Here is a 22,800-nt window from a genome sequence, read left to right on the forward strand (position 1 = left end):
CTGGGGGCAGAGGTACAAAGTCTAGGAGACAGGCGGAGGTCAGGGCAGGCGGAAGGCAGCGAGGTCGGGGTCACGGTCTGGGGTCAGCAACAGGGAACCAATACAGGCAAGAAGGTAAAGTGTAACGGCAAATACCAACAGGAGCTGCAAACGATAGAACTTTGCTCGGCGACTCGCTGTAGTAACTCCAGCCTTATAATGCAGACTGCCAGTACCCAAAATGGCCACAGTGTGCAGACAGGGCAGGAGAGACAGAAAGCCTGGACCGTAGTGAAAACCCGGTATGGATTGAGCAGAATCCTTACTAAGAGAACTGTTAAGGAGCATTAAGGCATTACACTGACAGGAATGAGCACCGGCCGAGCTTCCTGGGATCTCTGGATGCCTGACTGCGTATAACATCACATGAAAACACCGTATAAAACACGCCTATCGGCCTACTAAAGAGGTTTACACATTTGGAAGCCATAATGGCTTATGGATTCTTTCAGAGTTCAAGAAAGCCGAGGTCTGCACTTTAATACCTCGTTTGTGAGTAATTCCCGTAGGTACGGCATTCAAGAGTGCAGTGATTTGTCTTGAAATCTCCTTTCGTAGACCCTGCAGCTTACTAAAAATATTGACGCGTGTGTTGAACTGCTGCTTTAAGCAAAGCAATATAGACTGTGGAGTGGAATACACGATCAATTGGTTGACTGAAAATCAATACCGTCAAGTACTACACTGGATAATTGTCCTGACAGACGGGAGAAGAAACTATGGCATGCTCTGAGGATCATTTTGCAAAACTTAACAAAAAAAGTGGGGGGACATTCCATACCTCATTTATATTATATTTTCTTCAATAAAAGGAAAAAAACTACAAATACAATTTTTTTTTAAATAGTTACTGTTATTTATTAACTTAATGCAGGGGGTGCTCAACTCCAGTCGTCAAGACCCCTCAACAGGTCAGGTTTTAAGGATATTCCCTGCGTCAGCACAGGTGTCTCAATCAGTGGCTCGGTCGATTGAGCCACCTGTGCTGAATCTGGGACTGATTGAGCCACCTGTGCTGAAGCAGGGATATCCTGAAAACCTGACCTCTTAGGGATCTCGAGAACCGGAGTCCAGCAACACAGCAGTACAGACCTTCAAGTAGCAAGGAAGACAACCTCTTTCTGAATATAAACCCTAACCGTATCATGGGATCGTTCTAACCAGATCACAAAAATAATACTTGATACATTACTTGATGTATTTGGCTTTCTTGGACTATTTAAATGGCAAGGTCTTCACTTTCTTGATTTTTTTGCGAAAATAAGAAAGTTTATTCTTTTCAGAGCCGACCCATTTAAGCATAATCCATTTCCTTGAACTGTGGCCTTCAGCCTTGAGCTGCCCCATAATCTTCAGAGAAACAAGTAGAATAAATCATACTTATTTAGAGCCATAGACAACAATTTTTGGCTAATTCTATTTAAAATATTTCTGAAAAAATCAGCTGACATGCCCCCCACATAAAATGGCAATTCAAAAATGCGAAAACAAAAATAGTTAAAAAAAAATTAACCAATGCAACTTCTGGAAAAAGGCACCACTCAAACTCCCCCCAATAAGGCTAATTCAAGATCCCGATAAAAAGCACATGAAAATAGTCCATCTTGGACAAACTGTCATGAACGACTCCAAATCTTGCAGGATTTTGTTAGAAGTGACCCTATATAGAGGAACACACAAAGCCTGAGGAGTTGGAGGTTTATGAAAAAGTGATTTATGTGTAATTTATTTGGTGTTGTGTGTGTAGGGATATTTAAAGTTTGTCTCTCCTATCTGATTTCTAGATTGCACCCATCACATTGGGTAGGCCAGCTATGGCACACAACACCTTTTATTAGGTTTTACATGCTGTCCTTTCACTAGGAAAGCGTGTATACTGTAGTTCCAATGTCTGTTTGTACATCTAGACATCTAGAGAATGCTGGCTGTGACATACCTCTTACTGCAGCCATGTAAAAAGACCCAGAGGCTGGATAATGTAATAAGCTGGGCAGTTTGACCATACCAGGCACAGCACAATTCCTGCAAGTCATAGGCTCAAGGTCCTCCCATAACACCTTATACATCACCATGATACTACTATTGCTGGTGTATAATTAACAAAGGGGTTTATTTAGCAGTCACTGAATGATGGTCTTTACAGCGGTGCAAGGGTTCAGAGGGTTCCAACCTCTGGGTGGTGCTTGACCCTCATAGTCTAGGGTCATCTTCCTTGGTCAGATGTTCCCTCAGCCACAAGGCTGAGGGTGAGCACGCTCATCCCGCTATGGGAGAGACCCACAGCTGTCTGCTTCCTCTCTCAAGAGCAGGAACAGGACTGAACTAAATTTGCATTCCCTCCTAGGAAGAACAAGAAGGGGCGGGCTCATGGTCTACACCTATAGTATGTACTTTTCAACGTAACTTTATTGAAAAAACCTTGCCATACAATCGGGCAAAACCGGTAATATAGGGAGGAAATTTGCCATTTGGGTGAAAATCCATTGATGTATTTTTTCGGGGCTTCTTTGGTTTTCTCTTCACCAGGTATAAAATCAAGAGAAGTGTTCAACTGCATTTTTTTTCGCATTTTATATGCGATAAAACTGCCAAAGCTGCCTCTTTGGGATAATATAAATATAAATGGAAAATGACCCTTTGGTCTGTGAAATAGGAAGACAGGACCTGCTCAACATCGCACAAACGGGAGTAATTAAACGGTGCCGGGCTTTATGTAGCAAGGCAAAAGTGATGCAATTCTGGGGCAAGGAAATGTTCACCAGGTGTACTAAATAAAAAAATCCTAGTGATTTTAATGGAGTTTTTTTCCTTGGACCATATAGTGTGGATTTATTTGCCATGGAATTGCTCCACCTTTGCCTTGATATACTGTTTACAACGCCAAAATAATTGAAATATAGTTATAGTTTAACTATGTCACTGGCATAAGATTATTTTGCCTTTTGGATATACCGCACCTTTAAATGATTCCTAATGAATATGAAAGTGTAATGCAATAAAAGCTATCGGCTTTTTGGTCTGGTAGAAAGTCTACTCCTATTGGTCAAGTGTCAATGTCATTCCAAGAACAACTGATTGTGTTGTATTGACTGATCCGTGTGGTTGATTTGAAGTGCTGGTTGTTTGAAGTGTGTGCAGTTAGAACCAGAAGCAGTTTGAACAAGGAAGAGGTTAAACAGGGTATAGTATATTGAAGTACAGTTTACTGCTAGTACTTCTAAACTTCATAGTTGCTAGAATGAGCAGGATTGAAAATGCCACTCAATGCACATCTTGCTACATGTATGTGCACTTGGAGCAGCTGTTCCAAGGAGCATACCGCTGTGAGAGGTGTGAGCGGGTGGTCTCTTTAGAATCAGAGATTGCTGATCTGAAGAGGCAACTTGCAATATTGATGGACATTGGCAATCTTGAAAGGGAATTAGAGCTCACTGAGCAGGCCCTTGCTTCGACTAGTGGTGCGGATGGTGGCGCTGTTAGTGAGGAGCAGGTAGGTACCTTGGTTGCTGTTAGTGAGGAGCAGGTAGGTAGCTGGGTGACAGTTAGAAGGGGAAGCAGGGGCAATAGCGAGAGGCAGGTCGTTTCTGAGCTGACACATCCCAATAGATTTGCCGTGTTGAGTGAAGATATTGGGAATGTCGGGGCAGAAATGGCAAGGCTGGGGGAGACTAATTCCTCTAGCAGCCAGGGGAATAGTTCCTCCAGCACAGTGGGGACTCAGGATGCTCAGATTCAAAGAAAGATTGTGGTGGTAGGGGACTCCATTATTAGGAAGGTAGATAGGGCAATCTGTTGCCGTGACCGCATGAACCGAACAGTTTGTTGTCTCCCGGGTGCTCGGGTTCGGCACATTGCGGATCGGGCAGACAGATTGTTGGGGGGGGGATGGGATTGACCCGGCGGTCTTGATACACGTTGGCACCAATGACAAAGTTAGAGCAAGATGGAGGGTCCTAAAAAATGATTACAGGGATCTAGGCCAAAAGCTTAAGGCAAGGTAGTATTTTGAAGGTAGTATTTTCTGAAATACTACCAGTGCCATGCGCTACCGCAGGGAGACAGTCAGAGATCAGGGAAGTTAATGCATGGCTAAGAAAGTGGTGCAGGAAGGAGGGGTTTGGGTTTTTAGAGCACTGGGACTCCTTTTCTGAGAGGTGCCATCTATATTCTAGGGACGGATTGCACCTCAATGAAGAGGGGTCTTCTGTGCTAGGGGGGAGAATGCTAAAAAGGTTGGAGGAGATTTTAAACTAGGATGGAGGGGGGAGTATACCAAATAAGTATACATGGGAAGGATGTTGATCCAGGGATTAATCCGATTGCCAATTCTTGGAGTCAGGAAGGAATGAATTTTTCCCCTTTATGGGGTTTTTTGTTTGCCTTCCTCTGGATCAATAAGTAAGTATAGATATAGGATAAAGTATCTGTTGTCTAAATTTAGCATAGGTTGAACTTGATGGACCTATGTCTTTTTTCAACCTCATCTACTATGTAACTATGTAACTATATGATTGGTTAGAACCAGCAGCATATAACTTTAAGCAAGGCTCCCTGGGAAAACGACACAACGCGCGGCAGAATACCATTGGCTTAATGATCATAACTATTCTTTTATCCCTTGTCATTTGCTTTTTTTGAAGCATTGTTACACGAAGGACAAAATAAGCCATTTCCTGCGTTAATTTCACACATTCCATTAGGCTGTGAAAGCCGCTACTGAGGTATAAAAAAAAAGAACATGCTAAAAACCAATAAACCTGCTTCAGTGTGGAGTGTTGAGCAAAAGTTAAAAAAACACATTTCTTACAGCCAGCGATCCCAGAGAGATCAAGGTTTTTTAGTTCTGTTAAATAATTTAATGTGTTTTATTGTATTAGGTGTAGAGCTCAGCAGCGAAATGATGCACACGCTTCCCCTAGGACATTTTTAGAATGACCTACAGTACACATTAATTAAATGCAGCCATGAATTCTTATCTAAATGTTTTCTGTGAAAAACTGACCTTGGTGGAGCAGCCGTCATGCAAGTGGTTTTCCCCTGACCTTACACGAGCAGCGACACATATTATCAAAGAATGAGAACAGTAAGATGAGTAGGTATGTACAGTACTGTACAGTACATACTATTTCCAATCAGCCAAATCATATCAAGCCCTGCAAGTTAGACATTTGTACATACTGTAAATGATACACTAGTCCAGGAGTGACTAACTCCAGTCCTCAAGGGCCACCAACAGGCCAGGTTTTAAGGATATCCCTGCTTCAGCACAGGTGGCTCAGTCGTTGACTGAGCCACTGATTGAGCCACTTGTGCTGAAGCAGGGATATCCTTAAAACCTGACCTGTTGGTGTCCCTTGAGTACTGGAGTTGGCCTCCCCTGCAATTGTCAAAATGATTGTCTTTGTGCAAAATACCAATTAGTCATATATCTTTGCAATATAATCTGCTGCATGGAACAGGTCATTGTTGTCTTGTAGTCAGCGGGGGAAGTCGTGGTACTGGAACAACACAACTCTCCATTTATTAAACGTTAGGACAATCCTCTTTGAAGATTTATCTAGTGTTGATGCTGTAAAAACAGAAATACTGTAGGTGTAGTCTTTGCAAAAATAATTACATTGTTTTACAGAATGAAAGTGGTATTGCTAGTATACACAGAAAAAAGTAGTGTACCCTGTACTTTGGGTCTTTAAATATAAAATAGCGTTTGTATTCCCTACTACCATCTGCTTTTAGTTGGTTAATTACCTTATTGTTCTGACAATAGGTTACTGTAGTAGAAATATTGCATATACAATTTGTGAAGCAACGTTTTTTTTATATTAACCAGTTAAGATCCTACAATCTAAACCGTTATTTTACTTTGGTTGGTTACCTCCACTGTATCTATGCATCCAAATGTATTTGTTTGGCTGACTTCTTGTTCTTCTTTATATTTGTTTAGATACCTGGAATTACCTCTTCTCGTAGTTGTTTAATTTTTTATCTGGTTGAGTTCTATAAATATTGTGTATATTGTAATTGACTGACATATTTCATTTTACTGTAAAATAAGCTGTACCTGACTGTAAGTGTCTGATATATATGATTGTAACTATGAACAAATACAATAAGAATGATAATGATTATTTAGTGGGAACAAAGATAAAACAATAGGTGAGGCTAAATGTAGGGTTACCATAAGTCCATATTAGAAAAAGAGGACACCAAAACATGACCGCGCATGCGCAAGCGCCAACCACACACGACTTTTGTTTGCGCATGCGCGGTCGGCGTTCACAGACATTTTTAGATATTTTCACATTCCTTCCGGACTGCGATCTCAAATCAAACAGCCGGATATGTCCGGGAAAATACGGGTGTATGGTAACATTACTAAATGTGGTTAGAGAAATTATGAAGAAGAAAACAAGGAAATGATCTTGAGAAAATGTATTACGTCAGCCGTATTCCTACGTTTCGCCTGCCCCTCCAGCCTGTCTCAAAGAGAACGTCTGGAATATGTCTGGTGTGTAAGAAATTCTCAGGATCAATCCCCAATGCCCATTTTCTTGTTTGGATCAATTTACCATAGGGAGCGAGACAGGCCCTTGGATCGGGAGGGGCACTGGTATTTATGTACTTAACCCTCTAACTATTGAACTCCTAAATGAGGGCTCCTATGTACGATTTTTCTAGAGAAATTATGAAGCCAGAATGAACTTGTAAAAACATATCACAGGATGGCTCACCTTGATAAGGGTATGTAGCCCCTTCATGGTTGGCTACTGTGACAATATGGCAGCAGGGCTTCCAGAAGAAATATGAAGCCCTGATCTGCTGCCTATTCTTGTCAGTGTTAGGCCGCGCTCATGGTGATGGAGCGGGTGGGCGCTACCGAGCGCCCCACTGCACGCACTTCTGCAGCCCCAGTGATGTGTGAACTAGGCTGCAGGAGATTGGGGAGGCGATCAGGGCGTGGCGAACGCGTCACAGAGATGGTTCACCCATTTTGGCTGAACAAGCTCACGTGACGCTGACGTGACGTCGCGCGACTGCAGCCTGGAAAGACAAATTGACTTGTCTCCAAAATGCAGCAGTGACGACACACTACATAGCTGCCAGTAATATACTGCCTTCAATATATATATAAACACACAGAAAACGTCGCTGCACCAAACCAACAAACATGAAACAAACAAAAACACTATCTACCTGGTGCAAGGGGGAGAGAACCACTTCAAACCACACAAATAATCAAAAAGATTATATAAAGCCCCCTATAATTGCACTCAAGGTAGGTGACAATAGGATTGGTTTGTCAGATACAGTATAGGCCAAAGAATAGCCAATTCCTGATATAGGAAACACTACCAAAAAGGTCCCACTATTATAAGAAAAATAACAAATACTTTATTGGTGTATATTATAAAAACCGACGAAACACTATAAAAATGCAAAACATTGCATACATAAAATCCCCAACTGTGTTGGGTAACGGTGCTCTATGATCACTATATGTGACAAATAGCTATCAAGTATAAATCGCTATATATATTCTGCTGCAGAATTACTCAAAGTGGGTACTAGTGTTATACTAATATACCTTACTAGGCTTCTAAAGGTGGCCACCAAACGTGATAATAATTTGGCTATAAGCACTCGATAGGATCTGGTCAAATAGAGAACCTATGTTTAGAGGCCTAGTAAGGTAGACATCCAGTTAGGACTATGCTCGGCAGGGAGCATTATGGGAAGACAGTACTTAAAGGCCAGCGGGCCAATCCCCGGAGGGGGGTGTGAAGGTACTGCTCCAATGAGTGAATGCAAGTCTAGGTTGCAGTGATAGGCTGCACAGCTGCAATAGATACCAGAGGGAGTGTGTATTGCTTTGGTGAGTGAATCCAGGCTGCAGCAAACATCAGGAGAGGTGCTCCATGTCTGCAAGGTAAGGCAACCAGTAAACTGCGGAGCGGATTCCTTACAGTACCCCCCCCTTCACGCGAGACCTCCGGGCGAACATGAGCACACCTAGAGTTGGGGGACCAGGAATTGTTGCTGAACCGTCTAGGATTGGGGTTAGAGTCGTGGTCCAGAGACTCGTGGTTAGTCCTTAGTGTACCCCCACCCCCCGGTGAGAACTGCGGCCAGACAGGACCATCCATGGGTCTTGGGGACATTGAGTTGTTCCTAAAATTCTTTAGGTGGAAAGGGCATCCGTAAACGAGCAGTTCTTTGGTGAGTACAGTTCTAGGATATGAGATTGATGGAAGAAACATCTTTGGTACATGGCTCGCCTCGCAAAATGACTTGGAAATCCAGGGCTGTGAAGAACCAGAGGGTTCCAGAGCAGAAACGGCAGGAGAACCCCTACAGGAAGCCCAGTCTTTAATAAATGAACCGGACTCTAGGATCAGCGGCCCTGACAGTTGATCGAATACACCAGGAGGAACTTTGTAACAGAAAAAGTCTTGGCTGACCACTGCATGTTGGAATTTGCGAGGAATTTTTCCTCTAGAAGGCTACCCGGTAATGGTTAGTAAGGGTATAGGCTGGTTGGAAGCATCTCCTGGTATTGGTATGGAAGGTGACAAGGCAAGCAGTAACCCAGGCATAGGAACCGAAATCTTGGGATATGTACAGAGTATTTCCAACAGAGAGGAAATAACAGGGGCAACCGAAAATTCCGAGGAACAAAACCATGGTCTGGCAGGAGCAGAGAAGCAAACAACAGTAGAGCTCCCCAATACTGGGAAATCTTCATTGGAAGATAGTATTGTCAGTGAATCAGGAATAGACCTTGGGATTTTCATATCAGTATCTTGAGAAAAAGGCAGAGCCAGGGTAGTGGCGGGAGGGAAGTTAACATCAGAAGCTGAAGTCTGTACCTCAGTGACAGGCACCTTAGGAGTACAAGGAGTCTTTTCCGAAACTGTAATGGCCCTAACCACAGGGGTACCTAACCTGACAAAAACATGAATAGGTGTGTTTTCTAGTGCAAAATCTCTGATCACAGGACTCCTACCCGATAGTGAGGGTGTCTGGGTTTGATTAGAGAAAAAATCAGATGTATTGATAAGTGACTTAGAAACAATTACTGAGGTTCTAGATTTGCAGGACATGTGAGAAAAAATACCCTTTAAGAGAGGAGCTTTAATTTCTTCCCAGAGTAACCCCATGTTTGCTGGGACATATTTAGACACAGTACTGAGGGACTGGGTTTCAGCAAAGGCAGGACAGCTAAATAGCTCAGATTTAAACCCCAGGATTTGTAAAATATGCATGATGGTCTCAGATAATACAAAGGGAGTGACCCCAGATATACTGATCTCTGGAGGATTAACCTGGAGAGAGAAATCAGGGAAACCCTCAGCCAGAATAACCATCGTAGGAAGAGATTCAGAATCTGAAGGAGAATCACTATCTCCCAAAGTCTCAAAACCAGTAAGACACAATTCAGAGAAAGGAGAAACAGTGTGTGGGTTTCTTACTAGTCTATATGAAAAAGCGTCACTTTTGGGCGAAAACCGTGCGTCAGCAAACATTCCTGGGAACACAATATGAACCCCAGGAGGGACATACAGACTACTGTATGCTTTTAACCCTAAGCTTAAAGAGGAGGAGAACTCAGACAGTACCCGGGGGTTAATTAAAACTGTACTGGTCTCTGAAGTAGGTATTTGGTAAGGAATGTCTGGGAAACCAGAAATTACTGCAGACTCCCTAATATGGGAACAATGCGCTGAAGCAGGGATCACCGCTATGTGGGCGACAGGCTGGTTCAGTGAAATACCCGGGAGAAGGAACTCTGCTACCAAGCTTAGGGAAAAACCTGACTCCTGAATAGATTTATCGGGAACCAGAACTTTAGCCGAAGTTTTCGGAGACGAAACTGCGGAAACTTGAGCTGAAGCAGGGGATTTATAGCAAAGAATATCTAGGGACTCCGTACGGTTATGGGAATCCCTCAATGCAACCTCTGCTGTCTGACTTGTGGACTCATTCTCTGAGATTAAAACGAAGGCATTAACTTGGAGGCTGCAAGAATTTACAGGGGTTAATGCAGACAATGCCTGAGATTAAAACATAGGTAATCTTCTCTCTGTATTAGGAGAGACCAGGAATCTCTCCTCTGAAGCTAGGGGCGTGACCATGGCTGACAGAGAACAGGGATTTACCAAAGGAAACTCAGAGAGCTGACCCACAGGGGTTAATACAGAAATGACCCTGGGAACAGAACTTAGGGATTCTCTCTCTGACAGGGAAAGCGCACAGGACTGCCTAGCAGAGTTTAAAGCTGGAAAACCCTCAAGAGCTGGAGTGACAGATTCGGAGTTAGAAATAGGGGAACAAAGGGACTTATTCTCTGATAGTAGAACCTTAGTGTTGGCTAGTGAAACATATGTATTCTCCAGGGGAACCTCACAAGACTGCTTGGCAGGGGTTAAAGCTGGAAAACCCTCAAGACCTAGAGAAAGGGCTTCTGAGCTAGAAATAGGAGAACTAATGAACTTATTCTCTGATACTAGAACATTAGTGCTGGGTAGAGCAACATATGTATCCTCCAGGGGGACCTCACAGGACTGATCGGCAGGGGTTAACGAAAACATATCATTGGTGTCAGGGAACCCGGCCATACACTCAGGGCAAGGATCCGTGGTAGACCAGGGATACAGCCAAGCGGCAGCGAAGCTGGCGAGGGGAGGATCCTGTTCCTTTATGCAAATGTCCAATGTCATGGAAAGGATATGGAGTGTTTTTTGGGCATCAGCCAACATGAGGAGAGGGTCCTCTTTTGCTATATAAATGTCTAAGGACAAGGCCAGGGAAGAGAGTTCCTTTTGGGCGTCGTCCAATTCTAAAGGGTACACATTTTCCCAAGTTAAAGGGTAACCAGGAAAGCAAATACAAGCGGCCAGCGATTGTTTTAAGTCCCGGAGGCGGTAAACCTTCATCATGAGATCATTACGGCATTTGTTTTGCAAAGGGGTTAAACCTACAAACACAATCAGATCTTCAATCAGGGGTATTATCTCACATAGAAACTGGTATTCACACTGGGACTGGTTTACAGACTGGGACAGGCTTTCAGACAGAAACTTACCAACCCTCACCACAGGGCGGTCCGAGTTTGTGCGGCCGAGCATACTGTCAGGGTTCTGCTTGCCACAAACCAGGGTCGGACCGCGAGGCCCTGCAGAGGTAGCTCCTTACAGTATACTTATAGGGCTCCACAGAGGTAGGCTCTTATAAAATACATGTAGGGCTCCGCAGAGGTAGGCCCTTACAGAATACATATAGGGCTTTGCAGAAGTAGCTCTTTACAGATTACATATAGGGCTCCGCAGAAGTAGCTCCTTACAGTATACATATAGGGCTCCACAGAGGTAGCTCCTTACAGAATACATATAGGGCTCTGTAGTGGTAGGCCCTTACAGAATACATATGGGGCTCCACAGAGGTAGCTCCTTACAGAATGTCAGGGTTCTGCTCGCCACAAACCAGGGTCGGACCGCGAGGCTGAGGTGGGGTTGTAAAAGCACCGACCTGAGACCGCGCAGGCTGATCCGGATTGCGCAGTTCGTTGTCAAACGTAGCAGGATCAGGAAAGGAGAAGACAGCGTCGTCGTTGTACAAGTCAGGGTCAGGACAGGAGATATCAGGATAAACATTGTTCAGGCAAGAGTTCGGCAACAGGTAGTCAGGAAAGCCCCGCTTCAGCTTAGGAGCGCGGGGTTGGCCTCTGCGCGAGCGACGACCATGGCCCATGGTGCTGGTCACAGGAGATGGGAGGCAGACCAGAATAGCACACCGCTTTGCTGCACGGGTGCACCAGTGCTACAGCGCAAGAGTCCTGAGCGGCTGGGGAATCCTCTGTAACAGCGCAGGAACCAGGACACGGCCTCTCTAGATTAGGGAAAGAGTAGGCCCCAGGAACAGGAAGCTGAAGATCCACAGGGAAACCTCCGCTACAGTGCAGGAATCAGGAGACTGAAGGGCGCGGGGGATACCTTTGCCTCAGTGCAGGAAAGCAGGAAGCTGAAGACATAGGGGATACCTTTGCTTCAGCGCAGGAGAACAAGCGGGAGCTTGAAGGAAGCTGAAGGACGCAGGGCGGAACCTCCGTATCAGCATAGGAGAACAAGCGGCTTGAAGGGAGCTGAAGGACGCAGGGCAGAACCTGGTATCAGCATAGGAGAACAAGCGGCTTGAAGGAAGCTGAAGGACGCAGGGCGGAACCTGGTATCAGCATAGGAGAACAAGCGAGGGCTTGTGGCAAAACAGTAGACATCCAGTTAGGACTATGCTCGGCAGGGAGCATTATGGGAAGACAGTACTTAAAGGCCAGCGGGCCAATCCCCGGAGGGGGGTGTGAAGGTACTGCTCCAATGAGTGAATGCAAGTCTAGGTTGCAGTGATAGGCTGCACAGCTGCAATAGATACCAGAGGGAGTGTGTATTGCTTTGGTGAGTGAATCCAGGCTGCAGCAAACATCAGGAGAGGTGCTCCAGAACTGCACAGGTCTGCAAGGTAAGACAACCAGTAAACTGCGGAGCGGATTCCTTACACAGAATACATATAGGACTCCGCAGAGGTAGGCCCTTACAGTATACATATAGGTCGGTGATCTATCACAGGATTAATATTTTTTTTATTTTTGCAACCTGCTCTGTGAATGGAATTTTATTATTGTTTAATAAATGTTTGTGTTTTTGCAAAAGTCGCAGGCGCCCCTTTTTTCTCACAGATTTCCTACATTCCCGGCCAATGCAACAACCTATAAGGGAAGTTTCTCTGAGCAAGTATTTGTACAAATCACTTTGCTGTGACGCTTGGAGCCGGGATAAGAGGGGTTACAGGTAGAAAGTCTAGAACGTGTGCTGCAACAGGTTGGTCGGCTTTTCTGTCTCTGAGGGCTATTCTGACGGCTGACCAATGTAACGCGTTTAAACATGTGTTCTGTTATACCGATGTAATGCAGTCCACAGGGACAGACTATCACGTACACCACAAACTGTGTAGTGCATGTCAAATTATGTTTAATTCTAATACTTTTTCCATTATGGAGGTGTGTGAAAGATGACCATGTGATCATATGTCTGCATGTTGTGCAACCAGCACATTTGAAACAACCTTGATTCAATGGAGAAAAGAATGTTTGTACCTTGGTTGTCAGTTTTGACTGAAATGTCCCTAAGATTCCACCCTGTATTACTGATTGTGCCGCACTGGAATGGGACATGTGCCGTGTCACAATTGGGAATCGTGTAGGTTGGCTGCTCTTAGTGTTGTCTGGTATGTTCTCCATGGCACGGGGCATAGTATAGATTGCAGACCCTCTGCATACTCTGTTGGACCTCCTTTTTCCTGTACCCTCTTTACAAGAAACGATCCCCCATGTATTTAAGCTCTACTTCGAACATTACTGATCACTCACAATCCTCCCTACTTTAAGGAGCTTGGAATAGGGTAACCCTCTCATTAACATGAGAGGATTGAAACTGTTGGAGGATAGGAGAGTCTTATGGTCTATGGATTTTCTAGGCAACCATCTATCTTACAAATGCGGACATCTAAAAGGTGAATTTCATGTTCGTCAGCCGTCAAAGTTAATTGAATAGGAAGGGGTTTTGCATTTATGGCATCTATCACAGCTGTGATACTGGGAGTAGATCTGTACCCAAAGGACCATTATGTCATCAATGTAACGTGTATAAAAAATATGTCGTTTTGGATAAGTGGATCATCCAAAAAATGGGAGCATTCCAAGTAATACGGATGAAGCGAAATGGTTGGTTACGCAGTCGGCACAGATTCCAAAATGTATTTGCAAATGAGTGGGCCATGTTAGAGCCCATTACAGTACCTGAGACTTGTGAGTAAAACGTGTTCTCAAATCTGAAACAATTATGGCTTAAAGTCCAATGAAAAGAGTTCCATTAAAGTTCAACAGGGGGTCCTGTGTACAGTGGATTAGCTCTAATGAGTGTCCTAGTTGAAAGAAGCCCGTCCGTATGTGGTATGACCGTGTATAGGCTGGTCACATCAAGTGTTACCAACATGAAATCTGCAGATAGATTAGTAAGTGATTTTAAATGCTTTTGTAAAATGTTCATTTCTTTTACGCATGTGGGGAGAGCCTGTATGCATGGTTGTAAATAGAAGTCTAAAAATTGGAACACAGGTTGAAAAATCAACTCTATTGCAGAAATGATGGGATGGCCAGGTGGGGAATTAATGGGTTTTAGGTATGGTGTAAATCATGGGGCGTCTTGGAAAAATTTAATCTGCTAGGTGTTCACGCTTGTGACTGATAGTGGAGTCACTTATTAGATATGGTAAGTGCTGGTGTCAGACAGTTGACGTAAAAGCTCCATATGGCATATGGTAATCAGCATCATTTTGTATGAAAATAGCTCCACCTTTATCTGCAGCACGTATGGTGATACTGGGATCCTGAGTGAGGGTATTTAGGACCATTCTTTCTTCCTTGGTAATATTGTAAAAAGGTTTAGTATGGGAAGGGAGTTTTACTGATTTGTCTACCTTCCTGATGAATGTTCTAATGGACAGGTGTGTGAGTGGTTGATCTAATGTGCTTGGGTTTGTAAAATCTGTCTGGCTTTTTATCAGGTTTGTTTTTTTATTTCCATTTAAGATGTTTCTGGGTCTTGTATAGATCGACTTGCCATTCAAACATGTTTGGTTTAAATGTTGGCACAAATGAAAGAGCTCTGTTCGATATGGATGTTTCAGCAACTGTAAACATATGTGAAGAAAGATTGAATATCAAGTCTGTCTGTACTGCGGGGGACATGTACCGACTCTTGTCTTTGGGGTTTGGTCTGGGGGCTTGGGCTAAAAAAGAGGAAGTGGAAGGTCGTATCTGTTCTGGTGCAACTGAATCCGTAGTGTCAGAGTCGCTGAGTGAAGTGGCACTGAAAGTGTTAAACTCTCTAGGGCGCCTCTATCTATTAAATCGCCTTCTGGGGGCACCCCCAGATTTTTTAATCTGATAAGATGAATGTTTATCCTGGAAGTCGAGTAACCAGTGGTAAACAATATGCTTCTTATAGTCAGCAATTACTTTGGTTCATTTTTATTTTTTGAAAGGGGTTAAATCCTTTCTATTTGTCAAGCTGTTTCTGTAGTTTATTCAGCAAATCTTGTGAGTTATTCCCTCTAAGGGTTTCAGTACAATATGTTGTGTTTTGACCTGATCAATGTTGGTTTGTATGAGGGTATGTTCTCGTCTAACCTCTTCCACTACAAACAATATTAAATCTAAGGAACTTTTTTTATAATAGCGCACCGGTCGTATATTTCTGATCCTAAATCCACGGGGGCTGCATCTTTCTTTGTGGTATTCGGAGAGGGACAGTCCATGCAGGTGGAGATCGATTTCCTGGTTGCTTAAGTGGAATAGATCATGGAACGCTTCGATGGGATTAGGATCACCACAGGTAGATGTAAAGTTGTCCTTATACAAGATTTTATCCGCATACATTTCTGAAAAGGAGAATCATTCTGTTCTATCCGAATGAAGGCCTGCCCAAGGATCTTTCAGTTACTGCTGTTTCTAGCCTCTTTTCTCCACATTACTCCAATAATTCTCCTGATATCACCCTCCCATCTTACTTTTGGTCATCGTCATGTTCTTTTAATTTTTCTTGGAATCCAGCACAGTATCATCTTTGTCCAACATTTCTTCTTGTGATATGTTTGACTCACTGCTATTTTAAGTCATTCGCCACTTGTGTTTGCTTTCAAACCCATGCATTCTTTTCCCTATCCTTCCATGTAATACCCAGCATACATCCCTCTATACTAAAGTTTTTAAATTATCTTCGCATTCAGGGTTCAAGTTTCACATCCATACGTAAGCATGGGGAGAATACACTTCTCCAAAACTTTCCTATGGATGCACCATCGAAAATATCTTCTTGTTTCTTCTTGATTTCATTCAAAAAGTTCCCATGCATTATTATTTGGCGGCCAAGGTAGACACAGTCTTCGACTTGTTCGAGTTCTATTCCATTTATTTAGATCTTCGCAGACTTGACATATTTCTGGAACATCCCTTTGGTCTCGCTGAGATTCATACGGAGGCCACATTGTTACTTGCTTTGGCGAGTTCTCCGATTTGTTGCTGGAGGTCTTCTGGATATATGGCAAAAATATCAATGCCACCTGCAAATCAGAAGTGACTCAAATATTCACTGTTGATTTTGATTCCTTTTTCGTCCCAATCTAATGTCTTGAAAAATTATTCAAGTGTTGCTGTGAAAAGCTTTGGCGACACGGTTTCTCCCTACTGCAGTCCCTTGCTGATCCTGGTGTCATGGTGTCTCCCTGCCGCAGTCCCTTGCTGATCCTGGTGTCATGGTGTCTCCCTGCCGCAGTCCCTTGCTGGTCCTGGTGTCATGGTGTCTCCCTGTCGCACTCCATTGCTGATCTTTATCTTGCTTGTATCTTCAAGTCATTTAATGTTTGATGTGGCATTCTCGTAAATGTTCTTTATAATATCAATATAAGCTTCTTCAATGCTTTGTCTTATTAATGCATCTAGGACTGCTGAGGTATAGACAGAATCAAATTAATATGCCGGGGTTCGTTCCTTCCTGTACCCGAAACCATACTTACGTAGCCTACCACTACAGCTTGGTACAGAGGAAGGTCACACTTTGATGACCGAAACGTTGGATGCAGTGCCATGTATTTATCTTGAATACAATATCTCTGGATTTCCCTGGCTGTGTGCTGTCTCGTTTTTTCCCAGACCCCCATCTGGTGAAATCTATCTGTGTATATATATATATATTTATATATATACACACACATATATGCAATACTTAGTAGAGCCAAAGAAAAAAAGAAAAAGAATTCACCTAATTTGACCTTTCCCATGAAAACTAAAAGTATTTAGAAGTTTACAATACGTGCAATCAGTAGCAGCAGAAATAAATCAAAACGGTGGTCATTTTTCAAGATAATCATATTTCTAATAAGGATAATTGCATTTTTCTATAGGCTTGCCAGCAAATCTGGTCTTGTTTGATCCATCCAAATGGTATATAGACTCCTACAGAAGTCACAGTTTCATTTTCTAGGACGCAGAAATGGCAACAATAACTAATAAATTACACAAGGTTAGACAAGCTTTAATAGAATCCGTCTCCGGACTGAAGGGCATATGGTGAGAAATTTCTTTTGTCTGGTTCTGATGCTGTTAAATTGAAAGCACGATGGGAGGCTTCAGTAGAAGCAACAAAGGTTGAAATGATAGCCTGCTGTTTGCAGCAAGCAGCATGGTTCCGCTGATGGTCCAGACATCTGGTAACAACAGCCAGTCCTTGTCAGGTTTGCCCCACACTGGGCGCCAGAGCACTTTGCACTGTTTAACTCATCAGATTCTTCTAGCTCAGTATGCTCTGCATCAAGAATGTTTGTGTAATAAAACAGAGCTAATTAAACATTTCAAAGGGGAACCTTATTTCAACACTAATTAGATATGATTGCTTTCTTTTTAATGTTTGGTGAATTGCACTAAGGCACTATTGTCTCCTTTTACATAATTGTCTACTCATTATATAATTTAACAGCAGTTGTTTAACTATTACGTTTCCTGCTTTTTTCAGTGCTTTGTCTCACTGGGAAGAGGCAAAAAAACACGTGAATAAAGGTGTCCAAGTAATGAATATGAGTTCTTTTTTTTATTACACATCTCCATCTATAGTCTGTGTTTGGTCTGTAAAAGCATGGAAAATGTTTTAATATACTTCAACAGCAGAGTATCAGTGTCCATGAGAAGAGAATCGTTCTGAATGTTTTCATTAAGTTTTGTTCACATTTAGATTTACATTTTAAAGCCTTTTATGACATAGGATAAACAATGGGGATAGGGGGAAAAAATCCATATTTTTGAAGTTTTCTTTGTAATAGAAGCAAGTAATATGGATGCAGTGTCTCTAAACCACGTGGAGTTTCTCAGAGTTCTGCATCGTGTCTTCTATCTTGTACTTTTTTTTTTTTAGAAGTGTATTTTTGGTATACTGTACAGTATACTATGAAATCTTGAATTAAACAATGATAAACTCTAACACATAGAATTATTCTATCGAGCCATGCCCACATCTATATCAGCAAGTCCTGGGACACAAGGAGAAACATACTGTAGGTATATGAGACAATGGCGACAGGATTTGCATGAAACCATGGGAAGAGAAACATCTGGTTGAGTAGTTCCAGAATATCGATCAGCACGTTGATAAAAGAAAACAGCTACAAGGTACTGTACCGCTGGTACCACACACGGCACAAATTGCCCAGTTTCTACACACTAAGTTCCCCCTTTGCTTTTGTAATTGTGGACAAATAGTCTCTTTCCGCCACATAAGGTGGGATCGCACAGAGATTGTACTTCTCTGGAGATAGATTTATCAGGATGCCAATGACATTCTGGGTCTCTCCCTATCTCCTGACCCTTGGGCTGCACTGCTCGTAGAGAACAGGCCCATAGAGAATGTCACTACATGTGGCTTTAAGTTGATCGCTCTTATTTATGCTGCCACAATATGCTGTATAGAAGCCGCCATAAGGCACCGGTCCTACAAGCAATTAAGAACAAGTCGGGGCAGATCTTACTGTATGTGAGGAGAAAATCCCAAGCATTCTTAACGGCTCCCCAGGAAAATGTAACAAGGTGTGGGAGCCCTGGGTCAGGGGCGAGAGGGCGACACCGCCCGGACTTCTTATATCTTGTCAAACTGACCGACTACCTGATAAACCTATATGGAGGACTTTCCGTAAGGCACATAAATAAAACAGAGACTTCAGAGCAGTCTCACACTTGGTATTATTGAAACAATGAATCTTCTTCTTACCACTCGAGTATTTATAGTGTGGGAGAGTATCTCTTTTTCTGTATGGTTTGAAGTGATGCTCGTTAAACCCACTTGGCACCGTCCTATTGTGTTGCGGTTTGGACTCAGTCTATGTTGTCTTTTCTCCTCCCCTTGTTTTATATCTGTATCCCTGTCCCCTGTGAAATTATAATATTGTCTTCTTAGGATAACATGTAGTTAAGAAACTCACAAGTATCGCAGGATTTTCAGCATTAATTAGAATGACGCTTCTCGATCGGCACTATTTGTATTTTCTCCGTGTTTATCTCCACACGTTACCCCGGGAGGTTTTGCGCCCTGTCTCTTGTTCCTGTAGCCCTTCCAGACCATTTTGGAAAGTCTTACACTGGAGCAGCGTTTCACTGGGGTTGTATTATTCATTATTATTCATTTATATTCACTTTTAATATTCATGTAAACATTTGCGCTTTTTCTGTTTCCGCGTTAATATTATAGTAGTTTAGGGGATAGGCTTTGCTTATGATAATGGATAATTAGCATATCATTTGCATACAATCTTCACTAACGGCCATTAATATTAACGCTACTGTAAATTAACATTATGCTAATGACCTTAGTGAATACCGTGTTAGCACTTACTTGATGTTACCGGAGATTAACTTCATTTTAACTGGCCTAACAGAGTTTATTACATCTAAGTCCCTGAGATTTATTTTTCTTTAAAACATTTGCACCCTATTTTCTCCGTTTTGCACTGTGGATACCTTGATAAATAGCCGGTTATGAGTTTGAATCAAGTGAATGATCTGTCAATGTAATTCTTAAGCAGAGAGGAGGAATAAAGCCATTTGAAATGTGTATCTCTTTGCGTCAATATATCAGGACACCGTGCTCTGAATGTTGCCTCATGTGAATCAATGCAGGAGTTAGGGAGGAGTTTCATGACACATTATTTAATTTATAATGGGACACATGAAATTCCAGGTCAGCGTTTGTAATTTGTCACTTATTACTGGAGACAGATACATTAACCAGGTCTGAGGAAGCATAAACCTAAATGACTAACAATCTGTATCACATTTGACCAGTTGTTGTCATATCTAATGAGTTTGTGTTAACAGATGTGTATCAAAGTAGTATGATTTGGTTTTGCTCAACTCACATCAGCCTCACCATATAGGGTTAGGTATATGGAGAAAGAGGAGGAAATAGTTAGGAGACTTTAAGAGATGTGTGCAGAGGTACATATAATGGAGACCGATTTGGGTGAAATTATATCTTGGCTTTATTGAGCCTGTTCCTTTATCCAGGTGAAACATACAAAAACAACAAAATAACAAACCCCTATCCCTTTGTAAGGGTAACTTATTTCCCCAGACCCTATCTGCAGGACTAAAGGGATATTACCATTACCAGGCTGTCACCCCAAAGTCTCGGGAAGTACCTTAAGCAGGTGGCCCTCCATGTTAGTCTCTGGCAGGTTCCTGGGTCCTCTGTGTCCAGGAAATATAAGTCTCTGGCTGTCTTGATCTAAGCACACATTTGTGTCAAGACAGTGTCTGTGTGCAGGCTTCTCTGCTTTCCTGTGTCAGCCCAATTGTGAGCTAAGGAATCCCTCTCCTGTTTCTCACACCAGGCTTTTTCTAAGAGTCCTAATCAGCCAGGTGGAGTCTGGTAGATTGCCTGTGTGCAATTAACCAGTACACTGCTGGATTTAGAGGCAGTTTCGCTCAACAGGGATAAGTCCCAGTTACAGAAACACAATAGGTATTCATCAATGTTTGCCTCTGTCCATCATGTGTTTATTAATAATACCCAAGTGGTTGAGTAACCTTTGTGTTAAACTTATAGTGCAAAGTAACTTCAGTATTAGGTGATACCTTTTTTATTTGGACTAACAATTGATATTATAAGACAAGCTTTCAAGGGTTCTCCATCTTCCTCAGGTCAAAGTATCACCAAATACTCATATACTCTGCACTATCGCAGCTGGACTAAGATGGGTATTGCTATTTAATTCATGTTAAACTTATGAAACTCAATAAACAGACTAATGATATTTGAAGCAGATGCTGAAAGATAGTATAGTAAATAACTGTCAGGCTGCATGATGCTAATCTAATCTACTTAATAATAATAATAATAATAATAACAATTGTATTTATATAGCGCTTTTCTCCCAATGAGACTCAAAACACTTCACAGTTACAAAAAGGAAAAAAGAAGAAAACATGTAAGGTTAAAAAAGAGACCAAACACACAGAAAGATACAATACAGGATGGAATGGTACTGTAGCAATTAAATGCCATACAGGTTGTGGGTCATTAATTAAATGCCTGGGTAACCAGGTAGGACTTGAGCCTGTTTTCCTAGATTTGATGCTTAATACCATACCCCCATAGATGTTTCAACAAATGTCCTCTCCTGTATACCAATTAGTCTCTTCCTGAGTGACAACGTTTTTGCACGTCTGTTTGTGACATTGAATTGTTGTGTTATTTGACTTGGCCTCGGTATGTCTGTAAACTTCACTGAAAGTTTTTTTTTTTTTGGTTCTCACCTTTTCTGCCCCAAAACTCCACAAGATTAGGCTTGAGGGGGGGAAAGGCTACCATTCAAACTGTTCTGCACTGTCCTAATTAAAATAGACTTCAATGAGAAGTTTTCCACATCTAACCCAGGCTGGAAGGCATACTTATTGCTGGAGAGTATATCCTACTCGTTTTACTATGTTTCAGTGGTTTGCGAGATGCCGTTTTTGAAATACTAAGCGGCGAGTGCAGAGCCTTGAGGACTGTTCTGTCACATCAAGGATATTTTTTTTTATGTCATTATCAAGAAGCTGAAGTTTTTAACAACCAGTGTCAAAGAAACTTTTCTCAAGCTTAAGATCTAGCAGCAGAAGTCTTAAAACAAATGCAAAGCAGCGTAAATATACAGTATTGTTGTTTTGCCGAATTTGAAACGGGGTACTGAGGCTCACCTTAAACAGGGAAAGGAGTCATTAGGAGATCTGCTGTATGTACGTATGTAACGTTGCAACCTTTTCATGGCTTTCAATTAATCTAACCACCGTCACGGAACCTTGAGCAGCTAAAGTAACAAGTTGTTTTGATTGTACATAAAAGCATTCTGGAAGGATGGTTTCTTCAAAGTTACACAGAGCTTTAGTTGGCTTGAAAAAGAATTTCATTTTGATGGTGAGGATGCAGCTTCACCTGATGCTCGATGCAGAAAACGACTGCTACCATTTGTTTACTTTTAAAGCTCTGACACAAACCACTTTCACGTAGCGCTGATTGTTTATCACCTGCCTAATAAAAGATGAACATTTGGTGCACAACTTTATAGAGCATACCTGAAAGGTAATATTCTCATATTTAAAATATTGCTTGCAGACAGTAACCGCAGTTGCACCAGCTCATAAAGTACAACTAGCTCTATGACATTAGGCTATTGGTAGCCAACTCTAGTCCTCAAGGGCCACCAACAGGTCAGGTTTTCAGAATATCCCTGCTTCAGCACAGGTGGCTCAATCAGTGACCCAGTCTTCCACTGCACCACCTGTGCTGAAGCAGGGATATCCTGAAAACCTGACATGTTGGTAGCCCTTCAGGACTGGAGTTGGCCACTCCTGCATTACGCAGTACTCTGCTCAGTGTTACATAATGAATGTGCTTTAGGTTATAAAACAACCTTTATGTCTGTTGAGTTGAACCTTTATTCCGCAGTATTGTGCAAGATACTTGTACAGTATTAATATGAACAATGCAGAGAAATGCATATGTAAAAGCAAGGTAATTATTTGTCAGTTCAGTTTCACAAGGAAACAAGGGATAGCTTTTATACTAGAGATGACACTTTATAATGAGCAACATGTGAGTTCTTGAAAGCTGAAACTGAGATTTTACGTTT

At 42.3% G+C, this 22,800-nt stretch overlaps 1 protein-coding gene across 1 annotated transcript in view; it reads left to right on the forward strand.

Moving 5' to 3' along the window:
- The window catches only part of SOX5 (SRY-box transcription factor 5), a 913,923-nt gene that overhangs the window by 381,064 nt on the left and 510,059 nt on the right, over nt 1-22,800 (forward strand). The window lies entirely within an intron of this gene.

The sequence above is a fragment of the Ascaphus truei genome, chromosome 5 (genome assembly GCF_040206685.1).
Source record: "Ascaphus truei isolate aAscTru1 chromosome 5, aAscTru1.hap1, whole genome shotgun sequence".
Taxonomy (NCBI): Eukaryota; Metazoa; Chordata; class Amphibia; order Anura; family Ascaphidae; genus Ascaphus; species Ascaphus truei.